Below are 16136 nucleotides of genomic sequence, written 5' to 3' on the forward strand. Positions count from 1 at the left end.
TCGGCAGGAGGAGATGCGCCTTTCGCTCTCGACGGTGGAAGCCTATAGCTCAGCCTTAAGCCTGGCCTTCAGGCTGAAAGGAATAGACATTTCCTCCTTGCTGGATCTTTCTTCGCTCATACGAAACTACGAACTTACCTGCCCTTAGTCGGAAGTGAGACCTCCTCCATGGAACATGGTTTGGGCTCTTAGGGCTCTTAAGAGATCTCCCTGCGAACTATTACGTCAGGCTTCTGATCGTCACCTGTCTTGGAAGACGGTGCTCCTGCTCGCTCTGGCCTCGGCCAAGCGTGTCAGTGAACTTCATGGTCTCTCGTACAACGTCGCCCATTCAAGAGGATAGGTGGAGGTAACGTTCAGGTTCGTTCCTGAGTTGGTTACTAGACTCAAAATCTTAGAGTCCCGGACCTTCGGTTTGACTCCTTCAGGATTTTGAGTCTCCGTTCTGTAACAGATGACCCAGACCTTCTCCTACTATGCTCAGTAAGGAGTCGGAGGGGTTATCTTAAAGAACAGCTGCAATTCGTCCTCACGTGCAAGCCCTGTTTAGAAACACAGGGAGGACAGAGAGGAGGGTCATCAGGAACACAGGGAGGACAGAGAGGAGGGTCATCAAGAATGCTTTTTCAGCCTGGATTCAAAGGGTCATCCATCACGCCCTGAATCCAGACCCTCCTCCGTCACATCGCCTTAGAGCACACGATGTCAGAGGCATCGCAACGTCCCTGGCCTTCAAGAGGAACTACTCGTGACGCAGGTGCTACAAGCCGGAGTCTGGAAGCGTCAAACGACCTTCACAGCCCACTACCTGCAGGACGTGACCCACAGGAGCCTCGATACGTTTTCTATCGGCCCTGTGGTGGCTACACAACAGCTGGTCTAACCTCAGGCTCCTTAATGGACAGGTAGCAGAAGGTTGAGGGCATTGTTACCCGGTTTTAGACTGCATGAATGAAAGAAGTATGTCTGGCCCTTACTTCTTTCTTCATCCTCCCCTCTCTTGGGGAAAGCAGCATCCTGGGTTCTCTGTATAGCTGACCTCAAACCTCTGCAGGTAAACCATGCTTCCTTGTGTTCCTAGTATTAAGTTAATACTGTCGCGTTCCCCATACCCTGATGAGGTGGTATTGGGAACGTCCTAGCCTAGAATTCCAACTAAAGGACTTCAGGTCGACTTCCTAGGACAAGTCACACTTCTTCCCTCCACACACAAGCTTATGTAGGCTGCACGTTTCTTGCGTAGCAAGAAATTTGCGAGGTGCAGGGACTCTTTTTCTCGAGTGCTGCTCACTTGGATTCTGAGTCCCCGGGTAAGCCAAGGCCAGTAAGGCTGGGGACTTTCCACCCTACCTAAGGGTAAGTCACCCTATGTAAATAGCGTGGTTTGTATTTCGGTTATGGAACAAATGACAAATTCGGAGATAATTTGTATTTTTCCTAACCATACAAACTTTAGCTATTTACACATATTTGCCCGCCAGCCCTGTCCCCCAAGACAAGTCCTACCTCTAAGTGAAGTGAAGCAGTTCACCTGTGTGTGAGGGGGGAGGGGTAGCTAGCTACCACTCCCCTACCCCCTTGCTAACTAGCGCGGGGGTAATTGACCCTCGTTAAAGTTCTAATGGCTCGTCATTTCAGCTACGCCGAAAGTAAACCCTATGTAAATAGCCAAGGTTTGTATGGTTAGGAAAAATACAAATTATCTCCGAATTTGTCATATCTCCAAATTTGTCATATTTATTCTTAGTAGGAAACACCTGTTAGTTCCAAAACAAATTAAAAGCAAAAGTGGTCTTGTTAGCGAAGATATGACATACGGAAGATATTTTATGTTAACAATTGTGGGGATTACTGTACTGAAATTAGACTTTGCTGATCAAGAAATTAGGTAAATCTACACCAATATTCAATGTCTTAAAATTTAAATAAACTTAGCTCTAAGCAGGTCATATTAAAATGAATTATATAAAAAAGTAAAAAGTTTAAGATAAACATACTCTACAACAATTCTTGAAAATCAAGGTAAACATGCACCCAAAAACTTTTGAAAAATAAGACAACTGGTTAACTAAAACCCCGGGCAGCAACAAAACAGAGGATCAGAATGACTGTCCAAAAGCAAACTCTCTTCTTATAAGTGCCAAGCTAGTAGGCAAACAGGGATTTCCAACAGATGTCCAAAGACCAGTGGTAATTACCCTCTAATTACTTCAATTATTAAAGTACTGTATTTAAAGGGTAATTGCCACAACCAAACTCTAACAAAGACTGACAAGGTGAATTATTTTGTAAAAGTTAGAGTTTATGAATTAGAAGTGTTGAAAAAACTGATCAAATGTTTCAGGAAAGTAAGATTGCAGTTGTGTACAAAACACTAGAAATGCCTAGGAGGCCTAGTTTCACTACCAGAAGTGCTTAGGAAAGCAGTTACACAATTATGCTTTGTCCATCTTTTAGTGTTTGCAAATTTCTGCTTATATAAATTAGGCAAGTGTAAAGTAATTAATTTGTGTTGTGAAAGTTATAAATCATATTAAGAATAATGAGGAGATTATAAAAGAAAGATTTTAACTAATGAGAGTAGAACATGTAAGTCAGCAGTTACAGTTAAACATGTTAAGTGAAACTTTTTGTTTAGTCAGAATTCAAAATCTTCAGTTTTGTATTTTCCAATTTTGAGTTGCAATTTATTAAAGTTCAGTTTTCATTATCACAAAGTGACTGGCAATGTGAGTGTATAATTTTAGAAATGTTGTTGAGGAATGCTATGGCATTATTTCACTTCATATGCAACAGGTAAATACATGCTAAAAATCACTATTTTCTTTTACAGATGTTGGACTACAGTGCTTGTATGTGAAAAATCCTGCCACAAGTAACACATGCATCACAAGAAGGAAGTGAAATTCATCGTAAACTTGGATCCTTGATGGAAAGAAAAATGTTTTTAACCAAAGTTGACAGTTTAAGCTAATTTGACTGTTTATTTATAAAGTACCTTTGAAAGGTGCTGTAGATTATCTCATATGGGCTTGGCTTTCTTTGGGAAATAGGAGTCATTGTTTGTTCCTACATGTAAACAAACTTTTGTTCTTCAATACAATTACTGCATGTTTTTAGTGTAGCCGGAACTCAGCAGTTAAAATTATAATGAGGTGTTGGTAGGTACCAGTGGGTGGCAGGGAAGCCCCACTTCCTTTACCAGCACATTAAGTAACCTCTTTGTTTTCAGCTGCCAAATAGTACAGGTGTTATTCTGGTGTCCTTATTTGGCTGTATTAATATTTTGCCTTACTTTTGATAGTTTATATCTAAATCATTGTAGCTAGGGAGATTCAAGGAAGATATGATTTTCAGTTTTTTCTTGATAACTCTAGTTGAAGTGGCTATCCGAGAGGATACTTAGCCTTGCTTGGCGTGTTGGCTCATCCATGTTAACCAATTTTATCTAACTTTCTATCTCTATGGGTTGTATCAGTCACTTTATATATATTTTTGTACATATTTTGTTATCATTATTCTTAAGTACATTTCCAAGTACTGTACAATGAATCTTTATTCTTTTAATTCTTATCCTGTCTGGAGACAGCGAGCAAAATCTGCGACCAAAACATCTTAGACTTCGCTAGTGTCATCTGCTGTATTGCAATATTCGTTGTCTGCATGCTAATATTCAAGACCTTACAGTTGTTTCCAGACAGAATGATATCTCAGAAACTTTGGTTTCTCAAATGAGGCCCTCATCTGAGCTTCTTATTACTGGATTTACGAAGCCAATAATTTTGAAATGGGATGCCATTCATAGGGTAAGGGGAACGGCAGTGTATATTAGGACTGAGTACCCTGCTTCACGTAAGTCTTGGTATGAATGTGGATGTCATGAGATTCAGGTAATAAAAGTTTTGGGTAGTTATAGCAACCCTTATTTGTATTCGATCTACCGGAATTCAGACATGGATGATTCTCTTTGATTGTCTTCTTACCATCATGGCTTAGATACAAGATGATAGAAAGGCCTTCTTTGTTTTTTTAGTGATTTCAATGATCACCATAGGGAGTTGTGTTCTGTTTCTTCTACTGATCGCCAAGGCTTAAGAGCTTTGGACTTTGCCTCTGAAACAGGCTGTGAGCAAATCGTTAGTAAAGTTACTCACAGGTCTAGCAACTACTCCCCTGGCATTATAACAAGTAAGGTTGGTTCTCCCGTTGGGACATCTGATCATGCTTTTATTTCATTAATAATGAAGACTGAGCAGCCTGTCCCTGATGTATCATATTCATATAAGTTTTATATAAAATCTCAAGCAGACTGAAAGGGCATTTTGAGTGATTTTTATGAACTTGAATTGGTCGCAATTGTATAATAGTGTTTAGCCTGTTGTTCTTTTGAACGAGAATCTGGTCAACATAATTGATATGCATATCCCTTCTCTTGTGCTAAAATACCTTGTGAAAGACAAACCCTTGTTCAATGATGATTTTAGACATGCTTATTTGGAGAAGCAAGAGGCCTATCATCTATGGAAGGGTAACAGATCAGATTTTACTTGGAATAACTATACTCGGTTAAGAACCTTTGGTCTGAGAGGTTATGCTTTAATTAAAAAGGAATATAATTTAACCATAAAAGAAACCCTTTCTGGTGCAACCCAGAAACGTAAGTGGTGGGCCACCCTTAAATCTGCACCTGGTTTACTTAAACCAGGTGTATCTGTTGTTCACTATCCAAAAGGAAAGGTAACTCTTGCATGGTATGTATGACAGTAAACAGAGTAATTAGACACCTGATTTGCCTCATTCCAATTTTCTTGAGCCAAAACTGACTAGTTTAGCTTTTCAGTTTCATAAAATTAAAACTAAAACTGTGAGTGGTCCTTGATCCCTATGTAGGAGTAGACCCAAATGATATTTTCCCTTTGTATTTTTATAAAGATTGCAGCTTTCTTAGCTCCAAACTTATCTATTATTCTCCACAAGTTATCAAGAAGAGGACCTTTTAGCATTTATTAGAGAGTTGGTAATGTTACTTCATTATGTAGATGCGGTTGTGGTAGCTCAAGTCCAGTTGATTACTGCCCAATTTCCATAACTCCCATGTTATCTAAAGTGTTTCAATGTCTTTTGGCAAAACGTCTTGATAGGTTTGCTGAAGGTAATCATCTGTTTCCTAGTTTGCAATTTTGCTTTCGTAAAGGCCTTGGAGCATGTGATGCCCTTCTTACAATCTCCAATAATGTACAGAAATCCCTTGATTGTGGTAAGGAAGTTCTTAAGATTACCTCGATTTTAGTGCTATTTTTTAAGCCCTTGTTTTCTAATTCAAATAATAACAAGTGGTATGTCTTTTCCTAGCATTGTTATTGAATTTTTAAGTAATAGATCGCAATGAGTTGTTGTTGATGGTCACCATAGGGAGTATAGGAATGTGAAATCTGGTATTCCTCAGGGTTGTGTTCTTGGCCTATTACTTTTTAAACTACATGACATGTGGTTTGGCCTAGAAAATAAGCTTGTGCCATATGCAGGTGATGTTACTCTCTTTGCATCAATTCCATCTTCTGAATGTAGATCTGGGATTGCTGAATCCCTTAATAGAGATCTAGCTGAAATTAGTGGCCTGGGCAAATTATGGATCATAAAGTTGCTTGCAAAGACCTTAAAAGTACGATACATTTTCACTGTAATAATGTGTCAGGCTTGATGGTCTGAATTGACCATCAATGCAAAATTGAAACAAATCCACCCATCATTGGGTAAATGGTTAATTGTCCTGTTTTTAATCTTCAAAGGAGGACACATTCACTGTAGGATATACCTTTAAGAGAGATATATCTATCTATATTACAAGGCACTTCCCCCAATTTTGAGGGTAACTGACATAAATACTAGAACCAAAGGGGACTTTTCTTCTCTTTGCTCCTCCCAGCCTGCGAAGGATTCGGCCAAGTTTGGTTGGTACTCCTAGGGTGCCACTGCCCACCCTCCCCCATTATCCACCACAAATGAAGTTTCATATGCTGAATCCCCTCAGCGGTCACGAAGGCGACTGGAGGAATCGGCAGGGCATATCAGAACTGTGTCACAATCGATTGCCATTCATTCCTACTTCTAGCATGCTCTTTTCCCTCTCACATCTATTCTATCATGTCGAGCTTTCGTCACGCCATCTCTCCACCCAAACCTTGGCCTTCCTCTTGTACTTCTCCCTTCAACTCTTGCATTTATCACTTTCTTCAGCTGACAGCCATTATCGATTCTCTCTACATGGCGAAACCACTTTAACACATTCATTACCACTGTAGTGGCTAATTCATTTTTTATACCCATTTTCACCCTCAGTACTTTGTTTCCAACTTTATCTAACTGAGATATACCAGCCATACTCCTCAGACACTTCACCTCTAACACATTAAATTTCTGTCTCTCCATCACTTTCATTCTCCACAACTCCGATCCATACATCACAGTTGGTACAATCACTTTCTCATACAGAACTCTCTTTACATTTATTCCTAACCCTCTAATCCTTACTACTCCCTTCTCTGCCCCCTATACTTTACATCCTTCATTCACTCTTGACGTATATCTGCTTCCACTCCACCATTTATAGCAACAACAGACCCCAAGTACTTAAACTGATCTACTTCCTCAAGTAACTCTCTATTTAACATGACATTCAACCTAGCACCATCCTCCCTTCTCGTGCATCTCATAACCTTACTCTTACCCACATTAACTCTCAACTTGTGTCTCTCACACAGCCTCCTAAACTCTGTCACTAATAAACGTAGATTCTCTGAGTCTGCAGTCTATATACTGTAGTATCATCTGCAAACAACAACTGATTCACCTTTACTCATGATCACTCTCATCTATCAGTTTTAATCCTCTACCAAGCACTCAAGCATTCACTTCTCTCGCAACTCCTTCAATGAACAAAGGGAACAATCATGGCAACATCACACATCCTTGTCTCAGCCCCACTCTCACTGGAAACCACTCACTCACTTCATTGTAATACCCTGAACTTGAAAGATTTATACAGAGTATTGGGTTATATAACAATCTTTAATGAGTTTTATTGATTTATTTATTTAATATTTTTAATCCCTTCTTTTTTCAATATTAAACTTACCCGATAATCATGTAGCTGTCAACTCCGTTGCCCGACAGAATTCTACGGAAGGGATACGCCAGCGATCGCTATACAAGAGGGGGGTGTACTCACAAGCGCCACCTGTGGCCAGGTACTGCAGTACTTCTTGTTGACACCACCTCAATTTTTCCTCTGTCGTGCTTCCGGCAAGACGTTCATGGATACGCTTATAATTTTGGAGTCTTGTTCACGGTTTTTGGTGAAGTATTGCTCTAAGATTTCAGCTTTCGCTATTCAGGAAGTTTTATTATTAGCTTAGCTAGCTTTTGGAATTAATTTGATTAATTATGGTGACGAAGAGAGTATGAACTCTCTTTCACCTTTAAATGGCCGACCCTTCCCTTAGACGGAAGTGTTGGTGTCTAAGAGAGTATAGACTCTCTTTCTTAATTTTGCTTAACAAAAGTTATAGATTTTTTTTTTTTTTCATCTCTCCGCCTTTTATAGGCCTCTTCGATTAACTTCCTTTTATTATAAACTTATTAAAATTAATTTTTATATTTGTTTATATTCGACCTTTCCTAATAGTAGGCGGTCTTTTCTTGGTACCGAAGTTAATTAACATTGAGCCCGTCATTTCGGTTTTACCTGTTAACATATTATGCTATTTTAATGTTTTTGAAAGAATTTCTTTGATAGTCTCGTACTGTTTTCAAAGTTGAACTAACGTTTTGTTTTGTCTCTGCAGTTGTTGACGTTCAGAACGTTCAACTTGCGCTCTATCGTTACGATAGAGAGAGAATTTTCACGGTGTCACGTTGCAGTAAGAGTAACCGTTTCTAGCGTTTTGTTCATTCTTTCTTAGCTTAATGGTTTTAATTCTAATAAAGGAACTTTTTATTTGGGAAATATTTCAGTTTTTTTTCCTTTAACAATAATATGTTTTAACGATATATATGATTGGGCTCTTCTCTCAGGTTCTAAGTCAAGAGAGAGAGAGAGATAGAGACGGAGGGAGAGAGAGCTGGATAAACGTTTCGTTCAAGCGAGTAACGTTGTTATCGTTTTTGCTCTTCTCCCTAGTCTCTTTAGGGGAAGAAGGTAAACGTTTCTAGAGTTTTATTCTTGTTCTCAAGCTTTATGCGGTGAGAGATTTTAAACGTAGTTTATTTGATCTAGTGTTTAGTCTCTTTCCAGCCACTGAATTATTTATCTTTCATTAGATTTTTCTGTTACATTGTAATTCTGTTTTCGCAATTACTAACTTTTAAGGAAGGATAGAATTGCGTGTTTCAGGTACAATCCACTTAAAGTTTCGAGTTCAGTGAAATAAGTGCAAACAGAAAATCAAAAGTGATAAGTGATTAGCGCAAAGTGTGTCAGTGTTGTGCGTGAGGGTACTTCTGTGCGTGCCAGTCGTCCTCCCAGTCCGGGACCTCTTGCAAGCTCCCAAGCCCAGGGGAGAAGCAATGTCGAAGGGCAAAAGGGTTCGGCAGGCCTTGATCGGCGCACAGAAGTATCCTCGGTGGTTGCGGGCGTGTCTTACAGAGACCGTCACTCCCACCCGCAGACGATTGAGCCCTTATTTTGCTCGTCTGCAGAAGAAATTTCGGGGAGAAAACGCTGGACTCAGGTCTCAAGACCTCTTAAACGTAAAGTCCAGACCTCTAGAGTTCAACAACCCGGATGCAGTCATTGGGTTAGCTCTGACTCTCCGCAGTCATCAGGTGACTGCACACCTCCTAAGAGAGGTAAGGCGATGCCTCAACAGACCTCATCTTCTGTTAAGGCTTTGCCTCAACAGACCTTATCGTCTGTTGATCCCAAGATGACTTTGCTGCAGTCCATGCAGTCGCAGCTTGCGGTCTTAATGCGTGAGTTTCAGGCTGAGAAGGTTACACCTCCTCCTGCGAGCGCTCCGCCTCACCGCAGTCCAGTCTGCCAGGCGTACGAAGTTGAGGTTCCTCAAGCTACCTTACCGCGTTCGGAGTTGCCAGTTACCAGCGTTGTGCAGCAACCTTAACCTTCCTTAAGGCAACCTCAACAATGGGAGCAGGAGTCTTATGCCTTGAGGCAAGATTTTCTTGCAGTTAGACCATCTTTGAGGCTACAACCTTTTGAGGTACGACAACCTCTACCATCCTTGAGGCAGCCACCTCAGCTCTCGCAGCTGCCACCTCAACTTTCCTCAAGGCGAGAGCCTCAACTCTTGAGGCTAGCTCCTCAGGAACCTCAACTCGTGAGACAGGAACTGCGTTCTGCGCAGCCGCTACCTCAACTCTCGCAGCTCACACCTCAAGAACCTCAACTCGTGAGTCAAGAGCCTCTCTCTGCGCAGCCACCTCAACCCTTGAGGCAAGCGCAACTCTTGAGGCAGGAACCTCATGCTATGAGTCAGCCACCTCAACGCATGCATCTGCCACTTTCTCCTCAACTTGAGCCTCTTCCCATTCAACTTTGAAATAACAAATGACAATAATAACACCTCATTACTTTCATAACTTGCATTTGTAATCATATACATGTATGCCTACACAAACATTATGATAATGGAGGTTATTCGTATTACTTAAATAAAAAATATATATGTATTCCTTGCAATATATTTTTAACAAATCGCAAATATGGCAAAATATCTTCAAAACAAAAATGAATCATGAGTTATGAATGTAATGTAAATATTATGTTGATATTAAAACCCCATGCAAGCATGCATGAAGTAATGCAGTGTTGCCAACAGGGCGAGTTTCCCTGTCCTGAGGTGAAGTAGATTATAGATCGTATATTTAGTGCAGCTTAATTCTACGATTATCATGCCGGCTATCAAATTCATCAACTAAACAGTCTAAATCAATTCCCTCGGCACGTGCACTTTCAATGGACAGTAATGCGATATTACTCAATCTAGCACTGGTCATGGAATTTCTGAGAAATGTTACACGCCATGCAACATGCTCTGCTTCTCTTACAGCATGCTCTACATACAGCATGCTCTGCATACAGCATACTCTACATACAGCATGCTCTGCATACCTTACCGCATGCTTCTCAGTCACACATCTTTGGTTGTTGCCAACTCACTAGACTGTCAAGCAGTTTCATAACGTTGCCTTCTAGTCTGCTGCTTTTGCACCAGTGAAACCCTCACTGAGAGAACTTAGCTTTTCTCGGATATGGTCCCTGTAGATGAGAAAGTGCTTTTCTCCCTCCTTCTGATATTCCCTTGAGGACTCTGTCATTTGGAGAGGAGCCTTTAGCTGCGTAGCCTCCTATGGACTTTTATTTAAGCATAACATGCTTCCAGGGAAGGTAATGGTTCCACTTCAGTCGCTAACCCCGTCTGTTACCACACCTGCTCCCTTAGACCTTGAGCTGTGTTGCAAGACATGCAGTCCAAGCTTAGTCCTTGTTAGAGGATTTTTTGTTTACGGAGTCAGTGTGTCACTGGGAAGACGTTCAACAACCAGCAGAAGTGACTTGTTGTGACGCAGTGCGGCAACCTCAGCAACCCGATAAGGAGTTGTCTATACGACCCAGACAGTCTAGACAGCTTCGGGTTGTCACTGTACTTCCTCGCTTCCCCATGGTTGACAGTTCACAGACTGTGCAGCAGTACCATGATCTTGTGTCCGGCTCCGTCAGACGACTGGCTTTTAAGAGCTCCCACAAGTCGTCGCTGTCTGGAGATTCTCAGATGGACTATGGATCTGACCAAGGAACTGGGCCTCCTGGTCAATTTTGAGGAGTCTCAGCTCGTCCCATCCCAGACCATTGTCTACCTGGGTATGGATCTTCAGAGTCGAGCTTTTCGGGCTTTTCCGTCGGCCCCAAGGATCTTCCAAGCCCTAGAATGCATCCAGAGCATGCTGAGAAGGAACCGATGCTCAGTCAGGTAGTGGATGAGTCTAACAGGGACACTTTCATCGCTGGCCCTGTTCATCGTGTTAGGGAGACTCCACCTCCCCCCCTTCAGTATCATCTAGCTGCTCACTGGATAAAGGACATGACGCTAGAGACGGTCTCAGTTCCTGTTTCCGAAGAGAGGAGGTCTTCTCTCGCGTGGTGTAAGAACAGCTTTCTTCTCAAGGAAGTCTACATTTGGCTGTTCAGAAACCCGACCGCCGTCTCCTCTCGGACGCATCAGACACGGGCTGGGGTGCGACTTTGGACGGACAGGAATGCTCGGGAACATGGAATCAGGAGCAAAGAACACTTCACATCAATTGCAAGGAGTTGTTGGCGGTTCTTCTGGCCTTGATAAACTTCAAGTCCCTCCAGCTTAACAAGGTGGTGGAGGTGGACTCTGACAACACCACAGCCCTGGCTTACATCTTCAAGCAGGGAGGGACTCTTTCGTGGAAGTTGTTCTAGATCGCAAGGGACCTCCTCATCTGGTCAAAAGATCGAAAGCTCACGCTGGTAACGAGGTTCATTCAGGGCGGTATGAATGTCATGGCAGATCGCCTCAGCCGGAAGGGTCAGGTCATCCCCACAGAGTGGACCCTTCACAAGAGTGTTTGCAGCAGACTTTGGGCCCTGTGGGGTCAGCCAACCAAAGATCTGTTCGCTACCTCGATAACCTAGAGACTCCTGTTGTATTGTTCTCCGATTCCAGACCCAGCAGCAGTTCACGTGGATGCTTTTCTGCTGGATTGGTCCCATCTCGACCTGTATGCATTCCCGCCGTTCAAGATTGTCAACAGGGTACTTCAGAAGTTCTCCTCTCGCAAAGGGACACGGCTGACGTGGATTGGCTCCGCTCTGGCCCGCGAGAGAATGGTTCATAGAGGTACTGCAATGGCTGGTCGACATTCCCAGGACTCTTCCTCTAGGAGTGAACCTTCTACGTCAACCTCACGTAAAGAAGGTACACCCAAACCTCCACGCTCTTCGTCTGACTGCCTTCAGACTTTCGAAAGACTCTCAAGAGCTAGGGGCTTTTCGAAGGAGGCAGCCAGAGCGTTTGCCAGAGCAAGAAGAACATCCACTCTCAGAATCTATCAGTCTCAAGGGGAAGTCTTCCGTAGCTGGTACAAGACCAATGCAGTTTCCTCAACCAGTACCACTGTAACCCAGATTGCTGACTTCCTGTTACATCTAAGGAAAGTAAGATCCCTTTCAGCTCCTACGATCAAGGGTTACAGAAGTATGTTGGCAGCGGTTTTCCGCCACAGAGGCTTGGATCTTTCCACCAACAAAGATCTACAGGACCTCCCTAGGTCTTTTGAGACCTCAAAGGAACGTCGGTTGTCCACTCCAGGCTGGAATCTAGACGTGGTCCTAAGGTTCCTTATGTCATCAAGATTTGAACCTCTCCAATCAGCCTCTTTTTAGGACCTCACATTAAAAACTCTTTTCCTCGTGTGCTTGACAACAGCTAAAAGAGTAAGTGAGATCCACGCCTTCAGCAGGATCATTGTTTTCACATCTGAAACGGCTACATGTTCCTTGCAGCTCGGTTTTTGCTAAACGAGCTTCCTTCACGTCCTTAACCTAAGTCGTTCGAGATCCCAAGCCTGTCCAACTTGGTGGGGAATGAACTGGAGAGAGTACTTTGCCCAGTTAGAGCTCTTAGGTACTATCTAAAAAGGTCTTAACCTTTACGAGGACAATCAGAAGCCTTATGGTGTGCTATCAAGAAACCTTCTTTCCCAAGTTCTAAGAACTCAGTTTCTTACTATTCAGGCTTCTGATTAGGGAAGCACATTCTCATCTGAAGGAAGAAGACCTTGCTTTGCTGAAGGTAAGGACACATGAAGTGGGAGCTGTGGCTACTTCAGTGGCCTTCAAACAGAACCATTCTCTGCAGAGTGTTATGGATGCAACCTATTGGAGAAGCAAGTCAGTGTTCGCATCATTCTATCTCAAAGATGTCCAGTCTCTTTACGAGTACTGCTACACCCTGGGACCATTCGTAGCAACGAATGCAGTAGTAGGCGAGGGCTCAGCCACTACATTCCCATAATCCCATAACCTTTTAACCTTTCTCTTGAATACTTTTTATGGGTTGTACGGTCGGCTAAGAAGCCTTCCACATCCTTGTTGATTTGGCGGGTGGTCAATTCTTTCTTGAGAAGCGCCGAGGTTAAAGGTTGTGATGAGGTCCTTTAGTATGGGTTGCAGCCCTTGATACTTCAGCACCTTAGAGTTGTTCAGCCTCCTAAGAGGAACGCTGCGCTCAGTAAGGAAGACGAACTTATTTAAGGCAGAGTAATGGCTCAAGTCGACTTCCTTACCAGGTACTTGTAATTTCATTGTTATTTTGAATAACTGATAAGATGAAATACGGGATACTTAGCTTCTTGATATACATGTACACTGGTTTTCACCCACCTCCTTGGGTGTGAATCAGCTACATGATTATCGGGTAAGTTTAATATTGAAAAATGTTATTTTCATTAGTAAAATAAATTTTTGAATATACTTACCCGATAATCATGATTTAATTGACCCACCCTTCCTCCCCATAGAACCAGTGGACCGAGGAAAAATTGAGGTGGTGTCAACAAGAAGTACTGCAGTACCTGGCCACAGGTGGCGCTTGTGAGTACACCCCCCTCTTGTATAGCGATCGCTGGCGTATCCCTTCCGTAGAATTCTGTCGGGCAACGGAGTTGACAGCTACATGATTATCGGGTAAGTATATTCAAAAATTTATTTTACTAATGAAAATAACATATTTCGCATTTAGATGTTATAGTAAGAGTGGTGTGTGATTGGTTTTATAGGTTGAAATGATACCAAAAGGGGTGTGTACAGGTATGGTTGGGTAATTTGTATTATATAGTGCTGAATATCCTTTGATGCCCGAGTCGTGGCTTGAGGCCTGCATTTTATCATCCAAATCCCAACAAAACTCAATGTATGATTGTAAGTAGGTCGATGAAAGTGGCTCCTCAACATCCAGATCTCAGCATTGTTAATGTGTTTTTAACTATTGGTTCTTGACAGCAAATTTAATTTTGGAAACCCATTTGGTCCGTCGTCTTCAATTGCACAAAAAATGTATTGATTAGAAAAGTTTTTCAAGATTTTCAGTGATCAATCTATTCTGAAGAAGTGTTTTAATTCTTTCATTTTGCCTGTCCAATTCCTTAGGGCTTATAGCATCCTGCTTTTCCAACTAGAGTTGTAACTCGTCTAGTAATAATGATAATGTGACAGTGATCTGTGTAACCTACCAATATTCACATTCATGTGACTTGTTAGACAGTAGTCTTTTTTTTTCCTGTTTATTTCCTCAGAAATGTGGCCTTATGACGGTGATGACAACTTAATCTTGATTGTTGTGTTCCGTCAGAGAAAGAAGGTTTTGCTTCTGCCGAGTAGAAAGGGAAAGGGCTCTGCCTTTCTTTTATCCATCTGTGTTTTCTCAGTCTTAGAGATGCTAAGGATGTACAGTATCACTTGGTTGTGCTGTTTTTTCGCCTTATCTTTCTCTCCCATGAGAGTGTTTTCATTGGCCTGTACTACCCTGTAGGAGATGAGCCTCAAGTTCTTCTTTCCCTTCATTGCATTGAATGGTCTTTGATGCCCCAGTGCTTGGGTTAAGGCCTAAATTTTATATTCAGTACAATTCTTTCCCCTCATCTCATCTTCATGAGAGCTTTGCTAATACTGTACTTGTCTTCGAAAATATTTAGGAAGACTCCGCGATAGGAGTCGGATACATGTGACTCCTACACGCTTTTCCCCCTTCCTGGGCAATTATCTTCAAATATTCTTGTATCTTCTTCCTAATCTGGTAGGAGAACAACCACATGCAAGGGTTTGAGGCGCACACTTAGGGTCTTCATATATTTGGGCTCAGAACGTACTAACTTCCATGAGCACCGGAGATTAACCACTTTGTGGTCCACAATCTCAAGTTTCACAAACACGATTTTCCATTCTCATGCATCTGCTCCAAGTATAAGATTGCCGCTCGCACTGGCTCAGAACGTATTAGAGTTAGCTCACGCTATATGTGAGTCTATACTTAGCAATCTTATTAGATTGCGACACAACCGTAATACCTATTAAATAATAAATCAAATATTTGCGGTTTCGGGATAATTTTTCTCGCACCCAAGGTTTTCAAACCAACTACGCAAAGCAGAACAGCTCAACTGTATAGCTAATGAATGTAAACTACTCAGTGGTAAGTCATTAGTATAGTAATCCTAATACAGTACTTTATTTACAAGCGCTGTTAGATGCAAACAAGTGTTTTGTTGAAAAGTATACAAAGCGTGGTGTGGTGGTGATAATTTTAATGAGTCGTAGTGAGAATTTTTTTTTTAATTGTTTTACCTTGTACTAAAGTTATGTTAATTATGTACAATTACATCTAAAAAGTAGTAAGAACTAAAATGCCATGATAAAATGGACTGGAAAAGAATTTAGTGCAGTATAGTGGGTTACCTAGTGTGTTACTCAACCGCAGGTAGGAAATTGTTGCCGTGTTGGTAGGTTATGAGTTGACCCAGCCTAGGGCAGCAAGTGTTCGTGAAGCCTCGCTTCTTGCGCCTGTCTCTGTTGCCTAAACCTTGGCAATAGCGGGGACTGACTGTACCCTCCACATGCACCTGAAATCCATGCCCACCTGAGATTCATGCGCTTGATCTCCATGATTGACGAACATGAGTATGATGACATTGGCAGATTTTCCTGTCTTCCTGTTGACTGACCCTTCATGCTCTTAGACCATGTGTACGTGCAAGGTCTCCGTGCGTTTGGGCTCTAAACTTCGTGCCTACCTCCCTCAAGTATGTGGTTGTGATCAGGAATCTTGCTTATACATGTGCTACTTGCACCCTGGAATCCATGCACATCAAGATTACATGTGCACCTGAAATATACACTTTGTAAATGTATCCATCGGTCCCCATGATTAACGTATGTACTGTACTTATTATGTTAATGAGGAGTGTGATGTATGTGTAGGCAGATAGTCTAGCCAGACTTAGACTTCAGCTGCCTTTTGCTGACTGTCTTCCATTTGTACCTGCATACCCACATGATTGGCCTCCACACCTTAGGACATTGATCATTAGGATGT

The 16136-nt window shown here is 42.0% G+C and overlaps 1 long non-coding RNA gene across 1 annotated transcript in view; it reads left to right on the forward strand.

The window, feature by feature from the left end:
* Window positions 1-16136, forward strand: part of LOC137644898 (uncharacterized) — a 76643-nt gene that overhangs the window by 41255 nt on the left and 19252 nt on the right. The window contains exon 2 of the long non-coding RNA XR_011045232.1: window positions 2834-3007. This is a non-coding gene — a long non-coding RNA (uncharacterized lncRNA). The remainder of the gene's footprint in view (window positions 1-2833; window positions 3008-16136) is intronic.

Source organism: Palaemon carinicauda, chromosome 1 (assembly GCF_036898095.1).
Source record: "Palaemon carinicauda isolate YSFRI2023 chromosome 1, ASM3689809v2, whole genome shotgun sequence".
Taxonomy (NCBI): Eukaryota; Metazoa; Arthropoda; class Malacostraca; order Decapoda; family Palaemonidae; genus Palaemon; species Palaemon carinicauda.